Source organism: Mauremys reevesii, linkage group 9, assembly GCF_016161935.1.
Source record: "Mauremys reevesii isolate NIE-2019 linkage group 9, ASM1616193v1, whole genome shotgun sequence".
In the NCBI taxonomy this organism is placed as follows: Eukaryota; Metazoa; Chordata; order Testudines; family Geoemydidae; genus Mauremys; species Mauremys reevesii.
Window position 1 is genome coordinate 75,782,044 of NC_052631.1, and position 21,353 is coordinate 75,803,396.

Here is a 21,353-nt window from a genome sequence, read left to right on the forward strand (position 1 = left end):
TTAAAAAAAAAAAGAATACTTTAAGTCTTACAAGAGGGAGGAAAAAATCCTAAGGCTAAAAATATCAAATGGATGCTCAAGCATTAGTTTATACCATCATGCTTTTTATTTTCTAGAATTTTTTACATAAAGTGGCAAACTCAGAACACTGTTTTTAAGAAATCAATACACAACCTCCCCTTAATAATAATTGCAATGTTATTAATATACCAAGAAAGGTGCTTATTTATACCCCCAGTTGTTTGTTTGTCTTTGAATTGTATATAACTTTCTGTGCATCCGAAGAAGTGAGCTGTACCTCACAAAAGCTCATGCTGAAATAAATTTGTTAGTCTCTAAGGTGCCACAAGTACTCCTGTTCATATAACTTTCTGTTAGGGGAGACACATAGATCATTGGTCCTGCTAGTGTTGAGTCTGAAACTCTTTATGAACTGAAACTTAACTCAGACTACATGTCTCTGACTGAAACTTTTAATCAAAGGTTTTGACCTGCGAACTGCTCATGACCCTTCCCCTCCCAATAAGTAGCCATCTCCCGTTTTTGTCTTCTCCAATTTGCATTTTAACCTGTTTTATCCTGTAGAATCTTGATTGATTATGCATGACCATTATGATCTGTTAATCACTTTGTTTACTTCTGTGTATAAACATTGATGCTCACCCCTAATAAACTTGCCACACTTACTCCAAAGCTTGGCTCTTAAGCTAAGGATGGTGTGAGCCCGTTGATCAACGAATTGTTGTCTGGTCTCTGACAGATCTCTGAGCCTTATACCAACTCCGCACAAACTCGGGTGCTGGAGAGGTGAGTAGGACTTGCTTTTTACCTAACAATTTGGGGCTGCCTCTGTCCAGTGGTCAGACCACTCATATAGGCGCCACGGAGATTTCTCCCAGCCAATTCAATATTGAGGGGTCATGTACTGACAGCAGGATAAACGCCAGTTGGAGGGCTCCTGTCAGACACCATGGGTCAAGGGACTAGCGTGCCTCTTGAGAGTCCGCTGGGGATTGTAAATAAGTTATGGAATGAAGGAAACTCCCAGTACAGACAGGAATGTCTAGGAGGAAGTTGTACACACTGTGTGTAAGGAATTGGACTGGGTATACAGATGAGGTGGAACAGGCTGCCTTAAGAGGAGTAAGGAGCCAGATCGAAAAAGACCATCCGGGACAGTTATGTTACTGGTTTTGGTGGGACACAGCAGCAGAGCTGTGGAAATCTTTAAAGATTATGGCAGTCAGGTATTCTTCCGAGAGTGAACCCTCCATGTTATTTCGATGAAGGGTGTAAACCACGGCGTGTTTTAACTCGTCAGTTGGTCCCCACTGCACCTGCCCCTATTCCTCCGCAAGGGGACTCTCTCCAGAGTGCAGAGGGGAATCTGCAGGACTCCAGATTGGAATCTCTGCAGAGGGATAAGGAGGAAATGGAGGGGCACACCTCGGAAGAAGTAATTACTAGGCAAAAGATCAAGCAGCTGCAGCAGGATGCATACTATTCTTATTTCGTTTTGTGAATCAGTCAGTAACCCCTGTAAGGGATTATTTCTTACAGTTTCGCCCTGGTTGGGGAGGTGAGTCAGTCACTTCAGTGTTGGATGTAGCTGATTTTGCATGGGAGAAAGGAAGGGAAAGCAGCAGAAAGAAAGAGAAAAAGGAAGAATATAAGTTGATGGCTTTAGCTTGTGGTATTTGAGGCAGAAGCCGTGGCCGTGGCAGGGGATTTCAGGGTGCTCGGGGAAGAGGGTCCTGGCAACCCCAGCCATCAGGAAATTGTTTTCAGTGCGGACAACCCGGTCACTTTAAACGTGAATGCCCCTGGGGACGCCCAGAGGGTCCGGTCGCATCCGCAGATACTTACACCACCCCTGCACCACCAGCCCAGCCCGTTCCTCAGGTCTGGATCAACTACGGGCAACAGCAGCAGCTGCAGCGAACTCAGCCTTCTCAATGACAGGCAAACAATGTGATGGTCTTATTTCCTTAATGTCTTTAGCTGGCTCTGTCCTCACTTTCTCCCCTCCCAGCAAAGAGCCTCATCTAACCCTTTCAGTCCAGGGACTGCCTGTCTGTTTCCTCATTGATACTGGAGCTACTTTCTCTCTTTTAAATCATGCCCCCTCTCCCTGGCTATCCTCTGAGGTTAAAACTGCAACTGGGGTGGAAGGCAATCCACAGTCTCTGGGACTCACTTTGCCTCTAAATGTTATTTATGCTGATAAATGTTTTTCTCAACGTTTTCTTTTTTCCCCAGCTTGTCCGATCCCTTTGGGCCGGGATTTACTCTGTAAGCTTGAGGCTACTTTAACCTGCACTCCTGAAGGGGTAGGATTATTGATGACAGTGTTAGAAACCCCGCCTCTCTCCCCTGACCTCACTGACTTGCCTTCAACCCTCTGGGGAATTTCTGACACTGATGTTGGCCTGCTCCTTTCAGCAGAGCCAGTAAGGATTCAAGTGAAGCCCTCCTTAGACCCCCCGTCAGTTCCCCAATACCCCCTGTTGCTGGAAGCCCGGGAGGGCATCCGCCCCATTGTCGAGGGCTTCATTGCACAAAAGCTAGTCCGCCCTCAGCGCACTCCCTGTAATACCCTATACTGCCTGTAAAAAGCCTCCTAAAAGGACGGAGACCCTATTCGTTGGCGCTTTGTACAGGATCTACGGGTTATTAATCAGTATGTGGTCCCTCTTCATGCAGTAGTTCCTGATCCAGCTACGATCATCAGCCAAATCCCCTGGGATGCTGAATGGTTCACTGTTATTGACTTAAAATCAGCCTTTTTCAGCATTCCTGTACACCCAGACTCTCAATATCTCTTTGGTTTCACCTGGGAGGGACAAAGTTATGTCTGGCAACGACTTCCTCAAGGCTACAGAGACAGCCCCACGATTTTCAGCCAATGCCTCCGCCACGACTTGGAAAGCTTCACCAGTCCGCAGGGATCCACGTTAGTCCTATATGACATCCTACTAGGTAACTGCATCGATGGTAAGGCACTTTTATTATACCTACACACCAGAGGCCACAAGGTAGACCCTAACAAGATTCAGTGGGTCTCACAGAAGGTCCGATATCTGGGCTTCCTGTTAACCCCAGAGGGGAGACAAATGGACCCAGTCCGCATAAAGACTATCCAAAACTGCCCTCTGCCAAACACCAAGAAACAACTGAGGTTTCTTAGGATTAATTGGCTTCTGTCGACCTTGGTTGCCCCTGCGGGAGTTGAGCAAACCGCTCCACCGACTGACTGCTAACCTTGCTCCTGACCCTTTGCAGTGGTCCCCAGACACAATCCAAGCCTTTCAGTTAAGCAGCAGCTAAAGGCCGAACTCTTAGAAGACACTAACCTAATTTTTAAAAGGTGTGGGCCCCTTAATCCAGCTACCTTGCTTCCTGACCTGCCAGTCCTCCAGGATCAGCACGACTGTGTGGAAGTAGTTCATAGCATCTTACAGATAAGGAACAACCTGTTTGACGTGCCACTGGACAACCCTGATTGCATCCTCTTCTCGGACGGAAGCTCCTTCTATGTTGATGGCAAGCATTTCAGTTATGCAGTCACCTCTGAATGGGACATTCAAGAGGCCGCCTCACTGCCAGGCAACTGGGGAGCCCCTGGCCCGAGCTTGCCAGTTGGCCGCTGGTAAGACCGTTACCATTTTTACTGATAGCAAGTATGCCAGTACCCACTGCTGAACTACAGTCGGGAGAGCCTCGAGCCACTCTGGTCAAAGGACCTGGCTTATGCCGGATGGCCGAGCCTGCCTCCTCGCTCCACATACCCCGTGGCAGTTCGCTGGCACCATGATAATGTGGACACCATCGCCGCTTGGTATGCTCCAGGCATTCAACCCTACTGCCTGTCAATAGTGAAAGCATGCAGCACATGTCAGCGAAATGGACCTGCTCCGCCTCTTAACAAAATTAAGGGTGGAAGACCTCCGCCTGGTGCCCCATTTCAACATCTTCAAATTGACTTTGCAGATATGCCAAAGGCTTTTGGGAAAAAGCACCTCCTTGTTTTGGTTTGCCCTCTGACTTCATGGGTCGAAGCTTTTCCTACTGCTAATTGTACTGCTGCCACAGTGGCGAAGATCCTCCTTAGAGACATTGTATTGGCATCCTCTCATACTTGATTCAGATCGCGGACCCACTTTACTGGTAATGTCCTTGGCTGTTTAGAACAAGGACTGGGCATTTCACACTCCTTTCATACACCCTACCACCCCAGTCTAGCGGGAAAGTTGAGCGTATGAATAGGAGCTTAAGCTTACATTGGCTAAATACTGTCAGGAAACAGGGTAAAAGTGGCCTCAGGGACTTCCCTTGGTCCTGTTTCACCTTCTGTATTGGGATTATCCCCTTTGAACTGCTCTATGGACACCCCCTTTCAAAGGCGGGCGCTACCACGTGCTGATGTTTCACTATTGGGAGGGGATCATATGAAGTTTCTCTCCCTACAGGCTCGCCTTTGGAAAGCCTCACAGTTTTCCCAGACCGTGCGCTGGAAGAACAGATCCACCCAGCCGAGGTTTACTGGACCCCACCAGGTTCTTTTAACAACCCAGACTGCAGTGTTCCTGGAAGGATGCAAATCCTGGATCCACCACTCCCACGTCAAGCCAGCCGTAGTGGACCACAGTGACGGACCAGCAGCTCTTGCCACCACTGAGGACACTGCCTCTGACCAGTGGACCAGCTTACCTCTTTCAGACATCAGACTTAAATTGACTCGGAAAAAATGAGAGGACCTTTTATTCTGACAACTGTATGTTTTTTATTATGCCTTTTTAGTTTATTTTCTGCTTATGAAGATAATGCTTTTATTAGATATTCCCACGAGGTTAAAACTCGTATTTTAGGAAATAGAAGTAATTGCTGGGTATGTACTCAATTTCCAGTAAATGCAGAACAGGGACTCCCTTCACACCCATTCCCTGACCACTGCTAATATGACTTGGATGCCACCGCTAGAATAAAAGATCCAGTCCAACACAATCTTACATGGGACAAAACAGGAGTGCCAATTAACAGATATCTCAGGGTAACAAATCAGACAGGATCACTGTGTTTTGTTAAAGAAAAGGTCAACTTTTGTGGGAACCAGTAACTGCAACATCTAAGGGAAATGGCTAAAAACTACTCCTCTGGCCAGCCACCTTATGATTGATGGGAGCCTTATGGAATTGGTTGCCTGGATTTGGGTGGGTTAAAAACCTCTTGGTGGGTATTGTTGGGGCCATAGTAATCCTTATAATACTGTGTTGCTGTATTCAGTGTGTTCCCTCCCTCATAAACTCATGTGGGTCAGTTTATTCTTTTTCTACTTCAGCCAAAGGCCTTACTCTCTTCGAGTTGGCCCAGGCTGAAATTCTTGGCTCCTTAAAATGGGGTGTAGCTGTTGGTAAATAGTTATCCCAATAGCTACAAATGGAGGAATGTTGAGTCTGAAACTCTTTATGAACTGAAACTTAACTCAGACTACATGTCTCTGACTGAAACTTTTAATCAAAGGTTTTGACCTGCGAACTGCTCATGACCCTTCCCCTCCCAATAAGTAGCCATCTCCCGTTTTTGTCTTCTCCAATTTGCATTTTAACCTGTTTTATCCTGTAGAATCTTGATTGATTATGCATGACCATTATGATCTGTTAATCACTTTGTTTACTTCTGTGTATAAACATTGATGCTCACCCCTAATAAACTTGCCACACTTACTCCAAAGCTTGGCTCTTAAGCTAAGGATGGTGTGAGCCCGTTGATCAACGAATTGTTGTCTGGTCTCTGACAGATCTCTGAGCCTTATACCAACTCCGCACAAACTCGGGTGCTGGAGAGGTGAGTAGGACTTGCTTTTTACCTAACACTAGTGAAGGCAGGGGGCTGGACTTGATGACCTTTCAAGGTCCCTTCCAGTTCTAGGAGATTGGTATATCTCAAATTATTATATTAATTATAATTATATTATATTATATCATGGTCTCAGCTTAGGGCTAGGAGTAAGGAATTTCTCAGTTCTAATCCTGACTCTGGGTACCTGTGACTTCAGACCACATAAACTCCCTGCCTCAGTATGCCCAACTGCAAGATGAGATAATACAGTATGTACATCATAGGGGAGTAAAATTCCTTAAACACTGAAAGTACCTTTCTTATTAGGGAAGTAACATGAAACTCTACATCACCTATAATGTTTTTAAAATATTTTGTTATAAACCAGTTTAATTAAACTATTTGTAATCAAATTAGCTAAAAAACAGATTTCAGAGTAGCAGCCGTGTTAGTCTGTATCTGCAAAAAGAACAGGAGTACTTGTGGCACCTTAGAGACTAACAAATTTATTTGAGCATAAGCTTTCGTGGGCTACAGCTCACTTCTTCAGATGCATAGAATGGAACATATATTGAGGAGATATATATACACATACAGAGAGCATGAAAAGGTGGGAGTTGTCTTACCAACTCTGAGAGGCCAATTAAGTAAGAGAAAAAAACGTTTGAAGTGATAATCAAGATAGCCCAGTACAGACAGTTTGATAAGGAGTGTGAGAATACTTACAAGGGGAGATAGATTCAATGTTTGTAATGTTTGTAATTAAAAAAAAAAGCAAAAGTTTTAATTTATTTTATTTTTTTCAAAAAAGAAACATGACACATTATTTCAATTAATATGGAGTTGTTCAGCAAGGGAATTATGAAAAAAAATCGTGTTCTCACCTGAAGGAAAATGAAAGTCATAACATATATATAGGTCATGTTATTTTTAAGCAAAATATCCCTTATTTTACAGTCAAAATGTTTTAAATTTTTTTTTAAAAATAATCTGCAACTGCATGCCTGATATAAATGTGTTTAAAAAAAAACAAATACCCAGATCTGTAAAAATGTATGGACAAGTCTTGCCTAGTAGTTTAACTTATTGTGCACTGGAGCGGTGCCCAGTACACCTGGGTCACATAAAGATAGCTTTATGTCACCCTACCCTCTCAATCCTGGGGCCAGTTTGGTCCCCAATTTGGCAAAATGCCCATTTCAAGTGTTTTATTAGATAATCATTAAGACTGAATGGGATATTGGAAGGGTCTACTTGAAAATGATATTGCCTAATATTCATACATGTTAGTGAAAACAAGGTAGAAGCCATAGCTGCTAGACTCAAACAGGCTTTTACTGTTGGGTTTGATCTGGGGTGATGTAAAGTAGCATCCTTATGGAAACCGTAAGTGCCAACATGCACATGTTATATCTACAGGCTCTGTGGTAACACTGAGACATGGAATTTTGGGATTGATTACCCTGAGGCTTGGTACCAAAGAGGCAGATTGATCTCACAGTAGGAGACATTCTTTTGTGATGAAAGCGGAAGATTTTGTTACACTGCAGGTAATATTTCCCTACATTATAATACGATTTGTGCAGACCACGTGATGATTTTCATATATTGTTTATCTTGCATCCAAATTGCAGTTAGTGCTTTACAGACATAAAAGAAGAAAAAGCCCCTGACCCAAAGATCTTACAGTATATTAAATAAAAAGGGGTGGGGGACTGGAAGCGGCAGGGGAGAAGAACGAATAAAAAATAAAAGCAATATAGCTCTGTTTGTCTTTTAATATTATGGTATTGCTGAATTGATGTTTTGGCCTTTTTAATTATTTTTAAAATTTAAATTATGGACAAAATAAAATGCCTTTTTCTGACATATTTACGCTTATAATTTAAACTGCCCAACCTGTCCCTTTTATAGTTTACATTTTTGTTTTTACATATCCTTCCTTTATTTACATATCCTTACTTCACACTAATGTCTTTGACATCATGTAATGCTTTTTGTTATGTATGGGTATCCTGTATGCATGTCTGACCCTAATCAGTTATTCCAGTTAGAGAGAATGAGGCAAGGAACAATCAGATTCTAAAAAGAATCGCATGCCAAATAACATTTTTTTTCTAGGATCTAACTGCCTATATATTCAGTTAAGCAGAACTTGTAACGTTATTTGCTACAAGTACTAGTGACTACCGGTATTATTAGCTAGGCTATCCCTTATCCTTACCCCTGTGTACGGTCCATGAATAGTCTCCAGATGCATATTGGTAGTTCTGCTGATGTCAATTTACTGGTAAAAATTCACAGATGACTAAAACCATAACAGGACTTTGAGAACTATGAGGCTGCTGCTGAGTCTTGCTTTGTGGAAAGCTGGAGTTTTAAAGGACTGACCACTAGCAAGTGGCTTTGCGAGACTGGGGAGTGGAGAGACTGTTGGGGCCTGGTGTCCCTGCAAGAGACCAGTGGAGAATGGTTAATATGCCTTAGAGTTTTCTCCTGCACATATTGTTCCTTCTGTAGCTTTTTCTGAGTCTTTCTACCTGCCAGAGAGCTGGGATCGTACAGGGATCTGATGCCCTACAGTAGGTTGCTCATGCTTCCCTTGCAGCAGCTCAACATTATCTGACTAGTTGTGTTGATCTCCATTTCTGTTTCATATTTTCTCTCTGTTGTGATAGTTTGCCAATATCTACTACTTATTTAACATTTATGGTAGTGCATGCAGGCCAACCAAGTCAGGACTTTGTTGTGCTAGGTGCTATACAAACAGAACTAAAAAAAGACAGTGCCTCACCCAGAGAGCTTCTAGTTCTAATTATAACATTACTTGGACATGGAGACTTACATTTGGAACACCTGCTGGACTCCAAACACAGATTCTCTACACATCACATCATTTGGTATGTGGTTTTAAAAAAAAGATTTTTCCCAATGTGCACTGAAGTAGGAAGCAATGAAGACTGCCATTTCTTTATTTCACTTACATATTGTTTCATTTGCTTTCACATAAATTGGAGAAAAACAGACTGCACCAGAGAGCTGACAGAGAACATACAGAAAGGAAAGAAAAAAAGAGCTGCAATTTCAGTTTCATCTTCCTAGCATATCAGAACAGGGTCTGTACTGCAGCATTAGAGATGAAGAGAAAAAACCTACAAGATAAAATATTATAGTACGTATGTGTACTGAAGATGGGTGAACAGCATGGAGCAAATACAAGCCCACTTGGACCAGCACTGTTTGTAGTAACAGAATGAAAATCCAGCTTCTTGGTTTTGAGTTTGGCATATTCAAACAGTGTGGCAGGATCACAACACATCAAAGGGGTATCTATATGTCAGCACCAAGTCAAAAAGTTCCTGTTTGGGAAACCAAAATTGTAAGGATATGTAGCAAGTTATTAATACAGGCATAATTATGAAATGAAATGTTGTCACTCCCATGCTACTATGACTGGGCTATTATCTGTGTGAAGCCTCTGAGCATTCCCAGTGTAAATTAGATTTGTTAAAGGATTTTTGTGGAATACTGCGTAGACACAGACTGAGTTGAGTGCTCAGGCATTTAGTAAGTGTTTGGACCTCCTCCCAAGCCAGCCTGCCTCCTGAGTGCTTATTCAACATTTATACTGTGTCAGCAGTTACATCAAACCAAAGATGGAGTCGTTACTTACTTCAAGTTTACTAGCTTTGCAAGGAAACTTTGGAGAAAAAAATAATATACATTTAAACAGACAGTTTGATATTTTTCCCATTACCAAGGAAACTGCAGAGAAAGGACTTTAAGTTCAAGGCAATAATGTTTTTTCATGCGGTGAAATGAGCAATTTTGCAGTTATGGATTGTTTTTACATGGAGCTTTTAGATAGTTGCTCCCATACTTTCCATATGTTTTCTCACTTACATAGACAGTTCCATAGCAGTAACTTCATACATATCCTCTAAAGTGCTGTACACTTGCAAGCCATCCATGGGGTACAGGGAAAAAGAGAAGCCAACCATTTCCCCATACAGTGACTGTTATATTCTGTCACCTGAAGTCCATTCTGAGCTTCTCTGGGCTATCTTTGCAACACAATGACATCTGCATGTTGTCCAGTTATACCAGAAGAACGACAGAAGATACTGGATGTGGTTTAATTAGGCCATAACTTTATTATTAAGTGTTTTGGAGTACCGGCATATAAAAGTGTACCGTGCAGGTAACTCCATGATTATTTCAATATCTACTTGGCTTGAATCTATATAATCTCCCCTCTCCTCTGGTCACCTGCCTCTGCAGCTACTGTGTGTCTCTCTGCCCTTAAAGAGGTATACCCCTTCCACTGGCAAGCCAGACTGTGCCCCCATTCCCTGCTTAAGGTGCGGTCATTTGCCACACTTTGTGGTTTAGTCCTAAATTAGAACCCAAAGCCTCTTGTTTAGCATTGTTACTAGTCACAATTCCTACTGTAGTTTAAGAAAGCTGTTTAAGCCATGGCCATTTTTTTTTTAAACTACAGTAACATCATTAACTTACAACTGGTGATTTTCTACAATACCACAGTCTTAAATACCCATTTTTCTTCATCCATTTCAACAATATTCACCTCTAGTTGCATGTATTCCACAGAGTAATGAGCAAAATATTTCTTTAGCTATATTTGTGTGTATGTGAAATGAGAATGGATTGTGTGATTTTAGCAATATGAAGAATAACCTAAGTACTGATTTGGTTGTCTAAATACTGATGATCTGTCATAGAATATATCAGTGACTCCATCCCACCCAAATGTGAAAGCATCACTTTGCTGTTCATATATGAAATAGTGTTTCTTGGTGAAAAGACTGTTATTAAGTAATGAATCTGATTAATTATGTCATCTATCAGAATTTTGTCTGTGTGTCTATAAATACATACATATATGTATGCTGCACCCTGTACAAGTCTGTTTCAAATTTTGTAAATAGCGTTTAAGGCTAAGCTATAGATACTTCTATTTATATTTAAAAGTGGCTATGTCATCTGAATAATGTTCACATTCTCTCTCTCTCTCTCTCTCTCCCTCCCCTCTTGCCTCCAATTTTACTTATGTAGAAATAGAAAGAAATCTGGCCTAATATAGTTCACGAGTAAATAGCCAACTTGTAGAGATACAAGACTTTCTAAAATGTCATTTTAGAAAAGAATACGCTATTTAAAAGGTCAAATTAAATAAGACACTGTTACGACTAATTTGCTTCTTTTCCTAGGGTTTATAAATCAACATCTCATAGCTGTGATTATGGAATATGTAACTGGGTCAATTTTTTCAGCCTGGCCTTAGCTGGGTCTCATTTATGGTCACAGATAATTATAGGTGTAATTTTACACCCTCAATTATTTGCAACTGAATGAAGGCCAGTGTCTGAAAATCTGACCCATAATAGCTTTCCCTGTCACTGCCTCCATGCAGGTTTAATATGTTGTTTAAAAAGAACAAAATGTGAACTTCCTTGCCTTCTCCAAAACACAAAGAAATAGTTTAATATTAAAATCAACCTGAGTTATTTAAAATATCTGCACAGTATATCAAAGCCAAAGTACCAGTCTGTTCATAAAACACTATTTCCACATTAGCAGAAACAAGCAAAGTTTTTCATTATCGGACTGAGAATAAAGAATTAGATTAGTAATTTTCTCTCTTCATCATTATCTCAGCCCTGCTGCACAAAGCTGTTGTAACCCAGATGGAATGATTCTTGTCACAATATTATGCCAGTGAGTTGCTCTCATTTAGTCATAAATTTAAAGTCATTATTGAGCAAATGAGATTGGTCTGTCTGTATGACGAATACCAATCTGTAGCTAATTTCTCTCTTCGTCAAAACAAATATAAAAGGCTTTCTATAGACCCACTTCTTTCAAGTAGATTTTTCAACAGTGATACCCAGGCACTAATTTACAAAACAAATAATATTTAAAAAAAAATGGAAGCCAGCATTTAGATTACTTCCTCAACTCCATCCCTTTTTTTTTCTAATGCTATCTCTCAGTAGATCACATTTAGCTTATTACATCTTCCTTAAATCCATATGCTACTATTCATGAAAGAATGAGACATAATGCATTTTTGTTATGAACTCTATTTTTGTACTTCATTTAGGCTGTGATCCTGTAAGGTGTGCCACATTAAGCCCCCCGACTTCAGGCATCCACTTGTATGGCAAGTGCAGGAGTGGGGAGTTAGACCACTCCGATCCAGCAAAGCACTTAAACGTGTCCTGAGTAGCCTCATTTACATCAGTAGGACTACACACGTGCTTAATATTATACATGGGCCTAAGTGCTCTGCTGGATAGCTTAGATATGAAGGCGGCAGGTGCCTTAAAAATACCAAGCTAAATCCTCAACTGGTGTAAATTACTTCAGTGGAGCTATGTAGATTTACAGTAGCTGAGGATCTGGTCAACTGTCTCTTATTTGTGTCTATAGTGCTGTATAAATCTATTATTATTATTTATTATTTATTTTTAGTCATTTAAGTTGCCCAGAGGCATTCTAAATTGGTGAAAATCTGTTTAATATCCATGGGCCAGATTCTGCCATGCTTACTTACTTACCCTAAGCAGTATCTTATTCCATGAGTAGTTCCACTGAAATCAATTTGAGTAAGGTTGGAATAATCAAGCCATCGGTTGATACTATTTGTCTGTGTTCTTACACCTAACCATGTGAGTAATGGGAGCAGAATTTGGCTCACAGAAGTAGAACAGTCTAATTCTAAAACAGAGGATTGGCAAGATTCTTAAGTTTTGCCTCAATGTGGCCTGAATCTAGAAACATGTTCCCAAGGGTGCTGTGCATCCCCAATACACAAACTGTACATTAATAATTAATTTGAATTCTGCAGCAAATTTAAATTTTTAGGTATTCAATTTAAAAATCTGACAGATTTTTAGACCTACAACTTCCCTTCAAGTTTGTTGGCTGTATTTTTTCATTAATATTTCTATTAACTGTTTTTATCAATGTAAGTATAGATTAGTTGTTACCACTTTTTTAAACCCAGAAATCCCTAACCCATGCATGCAAAAAAAGGTCAATTAGCAAAGTAGTAGATCAGCCATACCAAGAAGTGATACCTAGACAAATGGCCACATGTCTTGGGGTATTAATATTTGCATTTAGGGAGCTGCTAGTTGTTAGAAGTTTTCAAATATAAATTTGTATTTGTTTTTGTAATGTTAAATAACTGTCACAGTGTTCAGAGCCTATGTATGGGCCCTCTATATTATTATTCCAAATGGAAAATAAAGAAAGAAATAGATTAACTTAATGTACCTCACCAATTCAGCATTCCCATGTCTGTGTTTGTTGCCTAATTATTTTCTCTACTCACTCATCCTCTTGTAAATCAAGAGTAACACCACTTGAGTCAATTCTGTTACACTGGTGCAAATGAGAGGAGAATCAGGCAATTCATTTTTTGCATATGAGAATGATTTTAGCTCATAAAATTAAAAATTAAAAATTCTTTAAAAATTTTTACAGAACTGAAATATCAAGAATTATTTTGGACTGCTTCTCCGATCTGCTTTTATTCTATAGTGCTTCCATAATGCTGCACTTTTCCAGGTGTGATCTTCTAGTCCTTCTGCCCTGCATATGGATTCACTTGGGTTCCAGTTCAGCAAAATAGTTAAGTATGTACTTAATTGAATTTGGGCCTTTTGAAGCATATTGTTTGATATCTTTTGTGATGCCTCTTCTGCTTCGTAGGCTGTCTCTACAAATGTAATCGTTTTGTCCAGCGATATATAGTAGAAGGTGGTCCAGGAAGGGACAGTAAAAATTAATAAAATGTAATTCATCAGTGGTACATATCTTGTGCAAGTGTACCACATTGCTTTAGCTTTCTCATGTTTTGTTTCTGAGACACTTACGAAAGATAGATGGGAAGAGAGAGAGATCCATCTCTATTTTCATCAGCCAAGCTTGTCTTTTTTTAAAAAAAACTTAAATACAAAATGACATGGACGTGCACCACAATTCACTGTTAATTGTTCAGAAAGTTTTTCATCTTTTATTTGGTGAAGAGTTCCTCATGCAAACAGCTTTCACCAAACTGCTTTCATTGAAATTATTTTAATTAAGAGTACTTGGTCCCTAATTTGTTTTCTTTTAGGTTATGTAGCTACTGAAAAACAGGTGCAAGATAAGTTAGCACTTGCCAGTTCTTGTTTGTTTGTGTAGGTTTTTTTTTTTTTTTTAAAGGTTTGGAAGCAAAACTGCATTTGTTTACAAGTTTGCTTAATGACAGCATTACAATATTTAGAGTTCTTAGCAATAAAAAAGGCATAAAAAGCTTCAAGATGTCATTTTTAAAGCAGCTGCAAAAACATATTTTTTGCTTTCCCACATTTACATAAGGCAATTTGAGATACCATGCTTAGCTTCATTGTAAATCTGTATTACACCTGCAAACAAGCAGGGTCTTACTCATTAGCTTGAATGAGTTTTCAGAAGATAGAGATACTAACATCTACATTCAGTTGTGGGGTTTCCCAATCCAATATAATTTCTATTTGACTTCTCCACTGATTTATCATCCTGACTTTCTAACAAATTAGGTTAGGTCCATTGCACCTAACCAGTCTTAGTTGTGAATCAGTTCTAAAGCCTAACCAGCAGAAGGTCTTTTAGCTTTTAGACTTCATGTGTGGTTGTCTGACAGCAAAATACAGTATCTACAAACACCGGCCTATCAAGGAGCAGTGGCCTTACAGTCTGCATACCTATGAAGGCTGAATGTATGGTAATCTGGAGATGTTATGCAAATAACCCAACACCCTCATTTGTGTATCTGGTGACCCACCCTGGAAAAGCCAATAGCTCCCACATCACAGGCAAGTTTCCTAGCCACCAGTCAATTCTGGGCTGGGTTTCTTTCTCTCCCTCCCCCCACCCCCTCAAAGATTTCTGAAGGTTTCAGTTTTGTTCCTCATTGGAACAAAACCAAATTTTGACAGTCATTTTTTGTGAAACAGCATTGTTATTTTCTGTTCAGCACTGATTATTCCCTCAAGTCTACTACTTCTCCCCTCAACTTTCCCATAGGTCCTTATTTCTGGCTCCCCTCTGGTGTTTCTCGGTACCCCCTATCTGGCTACCTCTGTCCCACCTTGAATCCTCTACCCTTTCCCTCCTGGAGCAGCAGTACCTTTTCTATATATCCAGAATGGTGACAGCTGTATCACCCTAAGGACCTGCATCCTAATCCTTTTCTCTACCGGAGTCTGCTATGGTAGGACAGCAGAGCAGTCAACTTCATGGACAGTGTCCCTATAGCCTCACTCCACGCTGCCTAGCAACCACACTGGAACACAGAGACCAGGGCCCAGAATGCCATTCTGCTCTGCGCACACATTCCATCCCCCCAGACTCAAACCATAGAGACTCGGCTTAGAGCAATATCCCGAGTGGGCCTATGGTCAAAGATACAGGTCTGCAGCGTTATACTACATAGTGCTGCTTTATCCATTACATTGCTCAGCACCTCCTCCAGGACTCTTAACCATTCACATGCAGCCTAGAGGGTCTCCCTCCCACATAGCCCAGTGGCTCCTCCAGTGAAGGACAGGAGATCAGGCATCTGCTCAGAAGCCCGAAAGAGAGTGCCTGTAATCAGGAGAAGTAATGGGCCAGGGTCTGGAGGGCAGCAGAGAGGTTTTTCATTTTCTTCAATCGGCAGAGGCAAAATCTCTCAGTGCAGTTCTGCAATCTTCTTAGCTCCCACCAGCCTGAGGTTCAGGACAGAGGGTCTTCATCTTGGACCTGCAGATTTGGGCTGGTAGGGCTCACACTAGTGTGCTGAAAATAGCTGTCTAAACAGTGCTTTCAAGTTGCTGCTTGGGCTGGAGCTCCAACCCCCATTCCTAGGCTTCAGAGCTCGAGCTCCAGCTTGTTTTGGAACAGTATGACATACAGATTCTGAATACATACTAACCTGTGTTGGTTTTTATGAAATGCAACCACTAAAGTGACATTCTCTTTACAGACCAAAAATATGTTAAAATTTTGATGTCTACAGAGGTTTCCTCGGGCAAATAATGGTGAAAGAAAATAACAGAAATCAAGTATTTGGTTAACTAGTCAGAACTTGCAAAGTGTTAAAACTAGTGATACTTTTAGTACATCACTCTTTGTAAGTTGTCCCTGTCTGTGTCCATCTACCTCTCTCCCCACTTCTGAACAAATATCCTATTTAGGCCTCTCTCTCCAGTTTTTTTAATTATTTATAGAGTGATGTGATAAAGCAACGTGATTGTTTGTTACATTATAAATAGTATCGCAAATCATTGGGCAGAGTAATAAAAAGGAATTGAAAAATAAGGTGACTATGTCACTTTCATTTAAATCAGGCTAATTTGACCTTTAAATGTTGAGTCGTTTCACTAAAGAAAACAAAAATCCAAGAATTAAAAGAGGACTTATTCTGAGCAGGAATTTTTGACACACAAATTTGGCCAGGTATTTGATGACTAGCATAAATATACACTTTAAAAAATAAAGTTCATTTAATAGATTTATAGATTCCAAGGCCAGAAGAGACTAATGCAATCATCTATTCTGACTTCCTGTATAACACAGGCCAAAATAATTCCTAGAACATCTCTTTTAGAAAAATATCCAGTCTTGATTTAAAAATTCTCAATGATGGAGAATCCACTATGATCCATGGCAAACTGTTCCAATGGTTAATTACCCTCACTTAAAAAATGTATGCTTTATTTCGACTCTGAATTTGTCTAGCTTCAATTTCCAGCCACTGGTACATGTTACATCTTTCTCAGGTAGACTGAAGAGCCCATTATTAAATACTTGTTCCCCATATAGATACTTTTAGACTGTAATCAAGTCACACCCCTTAACCTTCTCTCTCTTAAACTAAATAGATTGAGCTCTTTGAGTCTGTCACTATAAGGCAGGTTTTCTAATCCTTTAATCATTCTCGTGGCTCTTCTGTGAACCCCCTCCAATTTATCAACATCCTTCTGGAATTGTGCACACCAGAACTAGTCTCAGTATTCCTGCATTGCTTGTACCAGTGCCAAAGACGTACTTAATGACTTCTTTGTTTCTGTTTTCACCAAGAAGGTTGGTGGTGATTAGATATCTAACATAATGAATGCCAGTGAAAATGAGGTAGGATCAGAACAGGCTAAAATAGGGAAAGAACAAGTTAAAAATTACTTAAATAAATTAGATGTCTTCAAGTCACAAGGGCCTGAGGAAATGCATCCTAGAACACTCAAGGAGCTGACTTAAGAAATATCTGAGCCATTAGTGATTATCTTTGAAAAGTCATGGAAGACAGGAGAGATTCCGGAAGACTGGAAAAGGGCAAATATAGTGCCAATCTATAAAAAGGGAAATAAGAACAACCAAGGGGAATTACAGACCAGTCAGCTTAATTTCTGTACCTGAAAAGATAATGGAGCCAATAATTAAGCAATCAATTTGCAAACATCTAGAAGATAATAAGCTGATAAGTAACAGTCAGCATGGATTTGTCAAGAACAAATCGTGTCAAACCAACCTGATAGCTTTCTTTGACAGGATAACAAACTTTGTGAATGGGGGGAAGTGGTTGACGTGGTATATCTTGATTTTTAGTAAAGCTTTTGATACTGTCTCCCGTGACCTTCTCATAAACAAACTAGGGAAATGAAACCTAGATGGAGCTACAGTACTATAAGGTGGGTGCATAACTGGTTGAAAAACCGTTCCCAGAGAGTAGTTATCAGTTGTTCGCAGTCATGCTGGAAGGGCATAACAAATGGGGTCCTGCAGGGATCAGTTCTGTGTCTGATTCTCTTCAATAGCTCCTTCAATGATTTAGATAATGGCATAGAGAGTATATTTGTAAAGTCTGCAGACGATACCAAGCTGGGAGGGGTTGCAAGTGCTTTGGAGGATAGAATTAAAATTCAAAATGAGCTGGATAAACTGGACAAATGGTCTGAAGTAAATAGGATGAAATTCAATAAGGATAAATGCAAAGTACTCCACAAACAAAATGGGAAATGACTCCCTAAGAAGAGTACTGCGGAAAGGGATCTAAATATGAGTCAATAGTGTAACCCTGTTGCAAAAAAAACCCTAAACATCATTCTGGGAGGTATGAGCAGAAGTGTTGTAAGCAAGCAAAGTAATTCTTCTGCTCTACTCTGTGCTGATTAGGCCTCAACTAGAGTATTGTGTCCAGTTCTGGGCGCCACATTTCAGGAAAGATGTGGACAAATTGGAGAAAGTCCAGAGAAGAGCAACAAAAATTATTAAAGATCTAGAAAACGTGACCTGAGGGAAGATTGAAAAAATTGGGTTTGTTTAGTCTGGAGAAGAGAAGACTGAGAGGGGACATAACAGTTTTCAAGTACATAAAAGGTTGTTACAAGGAGGAGGGAGAAAAATTATTGTTCTTAACCTCTGAGGATAGGAGAAGAAGCAGTAGGCTTAAATTGCAGCAAGGGATGTTTAGGTTGGACATTAGGAAAATCTTCCCAACCGTCAGGGTGGTTAAGCACTGGAATAAATTGCCTAGGAATGTTGTGGAATCTCCTTCACTCAAGATTTTTAAGAGCAGGTTAGAGAAATACCTGTCAGGGATGGTCTAGATAATACTTAGTCCTGCCATGAGTGTAGAGGACTGGACTAGATGACCTCTCAAGGTCCCTTCCAGTCCTATGATTCTATGAATTCTATGATACAGAAGCAAAATAACCTCTCTACTCTACTCGAGTCCCCTGTTTATGCATCCATGGATTGCATTAGCACTTTTGGCCACAGCATCACACTGGGAGCTCATGTTCATCTGATGATCCACAATGTCCCCAACTCTTTTTCAGAGTCACTGCTTCCCAAGATACATAAGTATGGCCTACGTTCTTTGTTCTTAGATGCATGCATTTACATTTAGTGCTATTAAAATTTTTAGCATATTGTTTTGCTTGTGCCCAGCTTATCAAGTGATCTAGAATGCTTTGTTTCAGTTATTTACCACTCAATTTGAATGATCAGATCATTTGATATGTTAACAGCTGGGATAGTATAAATACATAACACTACTAGAAAGACATTTATAAAATGCACTTCATACACAGAACACTGATCAAATTACTGATTGCTAGTCATTACCTACATTCTGAAACTAACAGCTGAGCCATTATGATGTGACAGAGCTTTTTGCAAGCTGTAGCAGTATGTAACTTATTGGGTTGAATTTAAATAACCTATGAAAGCTACCTAAAATGATGCAATATGTTAAGGCTAATTGAAGGATCCAAATGAGGGTTAGTAGTTGAATTTTGCTAAAATGTGTGCAGAGCATCTCCGGTAAGAAATAGGTTTGAAAACCCAGTATGCAGTCTTTTCTTTTTGTAGTCTCCAAAGAGAACACACCACAATGAGTCAGTTCTCTACGGAGCTTAAGACTTTACATCATTACATTAACTAATTCCACCTGGAATGCTGACAGAAAAGACCACTGTAGATTCTGTCAGCTCCTCCTTCTCCTTCTCCCTTGCTGCAGGTTTCCACACTTACCTCTAATATTTTATGTAAATATTCCTGGTGCCAGTAATAACTTTCACCTCTTAGTCAGTGGTTGCAGTAAGTCCTTGTGAGGGTGGATAAAAACTGATGATTAAAACACTGAAAATCAGATTTTTAAAATTTGAATTAAATATATTTTTCTTGTAAAAAATTGATCTATTTAAATCAGAAATTATGAGAACCTATATTAAGGCCTAAACTGATTATAATTATTTAAAAAAAATAATAATATTCAAGTAGTACATACATCCTGTCAAGTTTTAAAGAAAGTCACCCCACTGAACTGGTAGAAGTCACTGGCTAAGCACCTGGAATCAGAGTTTGTTGAAGAGCTCAACCAGTTTTTGGCAGCAGTAGCCTCTTATGCAGATACAGAGAGAATATTTTCTTCATTTCAATTTATTCAACTAGCTCAGTTAAATAGCTAATGATTTGTCTACATCATGGGGTAATTCGCTCTACAGGGGTGTGATTTCTAAAGCACACTAATGTGTTGTCCATTAATTTGTCCGTGTAGACCCTGCTGATGCTCATTGAAGGTTCAGAAAGAATAAGATCTACTAGTCCTAAAATTCTGAAGGACACAATGATCAGAAACAATCAGTTCAATTTGCTAACTACAAATAATATTTCCTTTGTTTAATAAAACAGTTTTAAGTGCAATAATGTTTTGATAAACTTACTTTTTTTCTTATGTATCCAGCACATTTAAGATACTTTTATTTAATTAATAAAAACAATTTGAAAATGATGTTTTTGTGCATTTTTAATTGAGTTCTAATATCCAGCCAGATGCAGCTTGGCACAAATTATGAATAAAAAAATTAATCATCTGTTAAATAAGAAAAGTATAATTTAAAATTTTCTAACAATAAAAAAAATTAAGAATCTTAATTTGTGTTACAAATTAATTTAAGCAATTAAATAGCTTATCAATATAGTGTATACTCTTGGTAGCAAAAAAAGTATCAAATGTAAAGACTGTATTAAGTCACAAAACAACATGTTTTAATGGTTACCAACCAATGAGAATCAATGTTTCTTTATGAAAATAACAAAAAAGTACGAATGCAAAACAAATCAAAATGATTTAAAATTAGTCAATACACCTTGTTCCCTGCCTCTGAATTCAAAAGACAGGTGAACTGGAAGATCTCAATATTTTCAAGAGACTATGTCCTTGCCAAATTTCAAGTTTCCATCCCCTAGATCAGGTACTTCAAGAAATTACACCTTTTTATTTTTTTAATCTAGCAGAAAAACTAGATGCTCTTCATACCTAAAACTAAACAAAAAATAATGGAGGTAAAATTTTCAAAAGCACCTAAGCCCTATTTTCAAAAGTGAATTTCAAGGGAACTCAGGCTCTGAAGTCACCAAGGGATCTTATTTTATCTACATAGGGATAAAACAACCATGGCTGGCCCAGGTCAGCCAACTCAGGCTCACAGGTCTCAGAGTCTGGGGCTGAAAAATCGCTTTTTAGACATTTGGTCTCGGCCTGGAGCCTGAGCTCTGGGACCCTCCAACCTTGCAGGAACATATTATACCTTTCTCTGGTGGATTGAAGAGCCCATTATTAAATACTTGTTCCTTATGTGGATACTTTTAGACTGTAATCAAACCACCCCTTAATGATCTCTTCGTTAAACTAAATAGATTGAGCTTTTTGAGACTTTCACTACAAAGGAGGTTTTCTAATCCTTTAATCATTCTCATGGCTCTTCTGTGAACCCTCTCCAATTTATCAACATCCTTCTTGAATTGTGCACATTAGAACTGGACACAGTATTCCAGCAATGCTTGAGTGGCATATGCACCCCCCATTTGGGGAGCCTAGCCCTCTGCCCCACTCCTTGTACCCAAGGCCCAGCCCCTGCTCTGCCCCTTCTGTCCCCTTGTTCTTGCTGGCCAGCCCGACAGTGCAGCCCTGAACCCCA

At 39.7% G+C, this 21,353-nt stretch overlaps 1 protein-coding gene and 1 long non-coding RNA gene across 5 annotated transcripts in view; one reads left to right on the top strand and one right to left on the bottom strand.

Moving 5' to 3' along the window:
- Positions 1–13,250, top strand: part of LOC120371905 — a 38,571-nt gene extending 25,321 nt beyond the window's left edge. For all 4 annotated transcript variants that reach the window (XR_005584643.1, XR_005584640.1, XR_005584641.1 and 1 more), the window contains exons 3-4: positions 7,258–7,388; positions 8,864–13,250. This is a non-coding gene — a long non-coding RNA (uncharacterized LOC120371905). The remainder of the gene's footprint in view (positions 1–7,257; positions 7,389–8,863) is intronic.
- LOC120371899 (connector enhancer of kinase suppressor of ras 2-like) overlaps positions 1–21,353 on the bottom strand; it is a 581,536-nt gene that overhangs the window by 441,894 nt on the left and 118,289 nt on the right. The window lies entirely within an intron of this gene.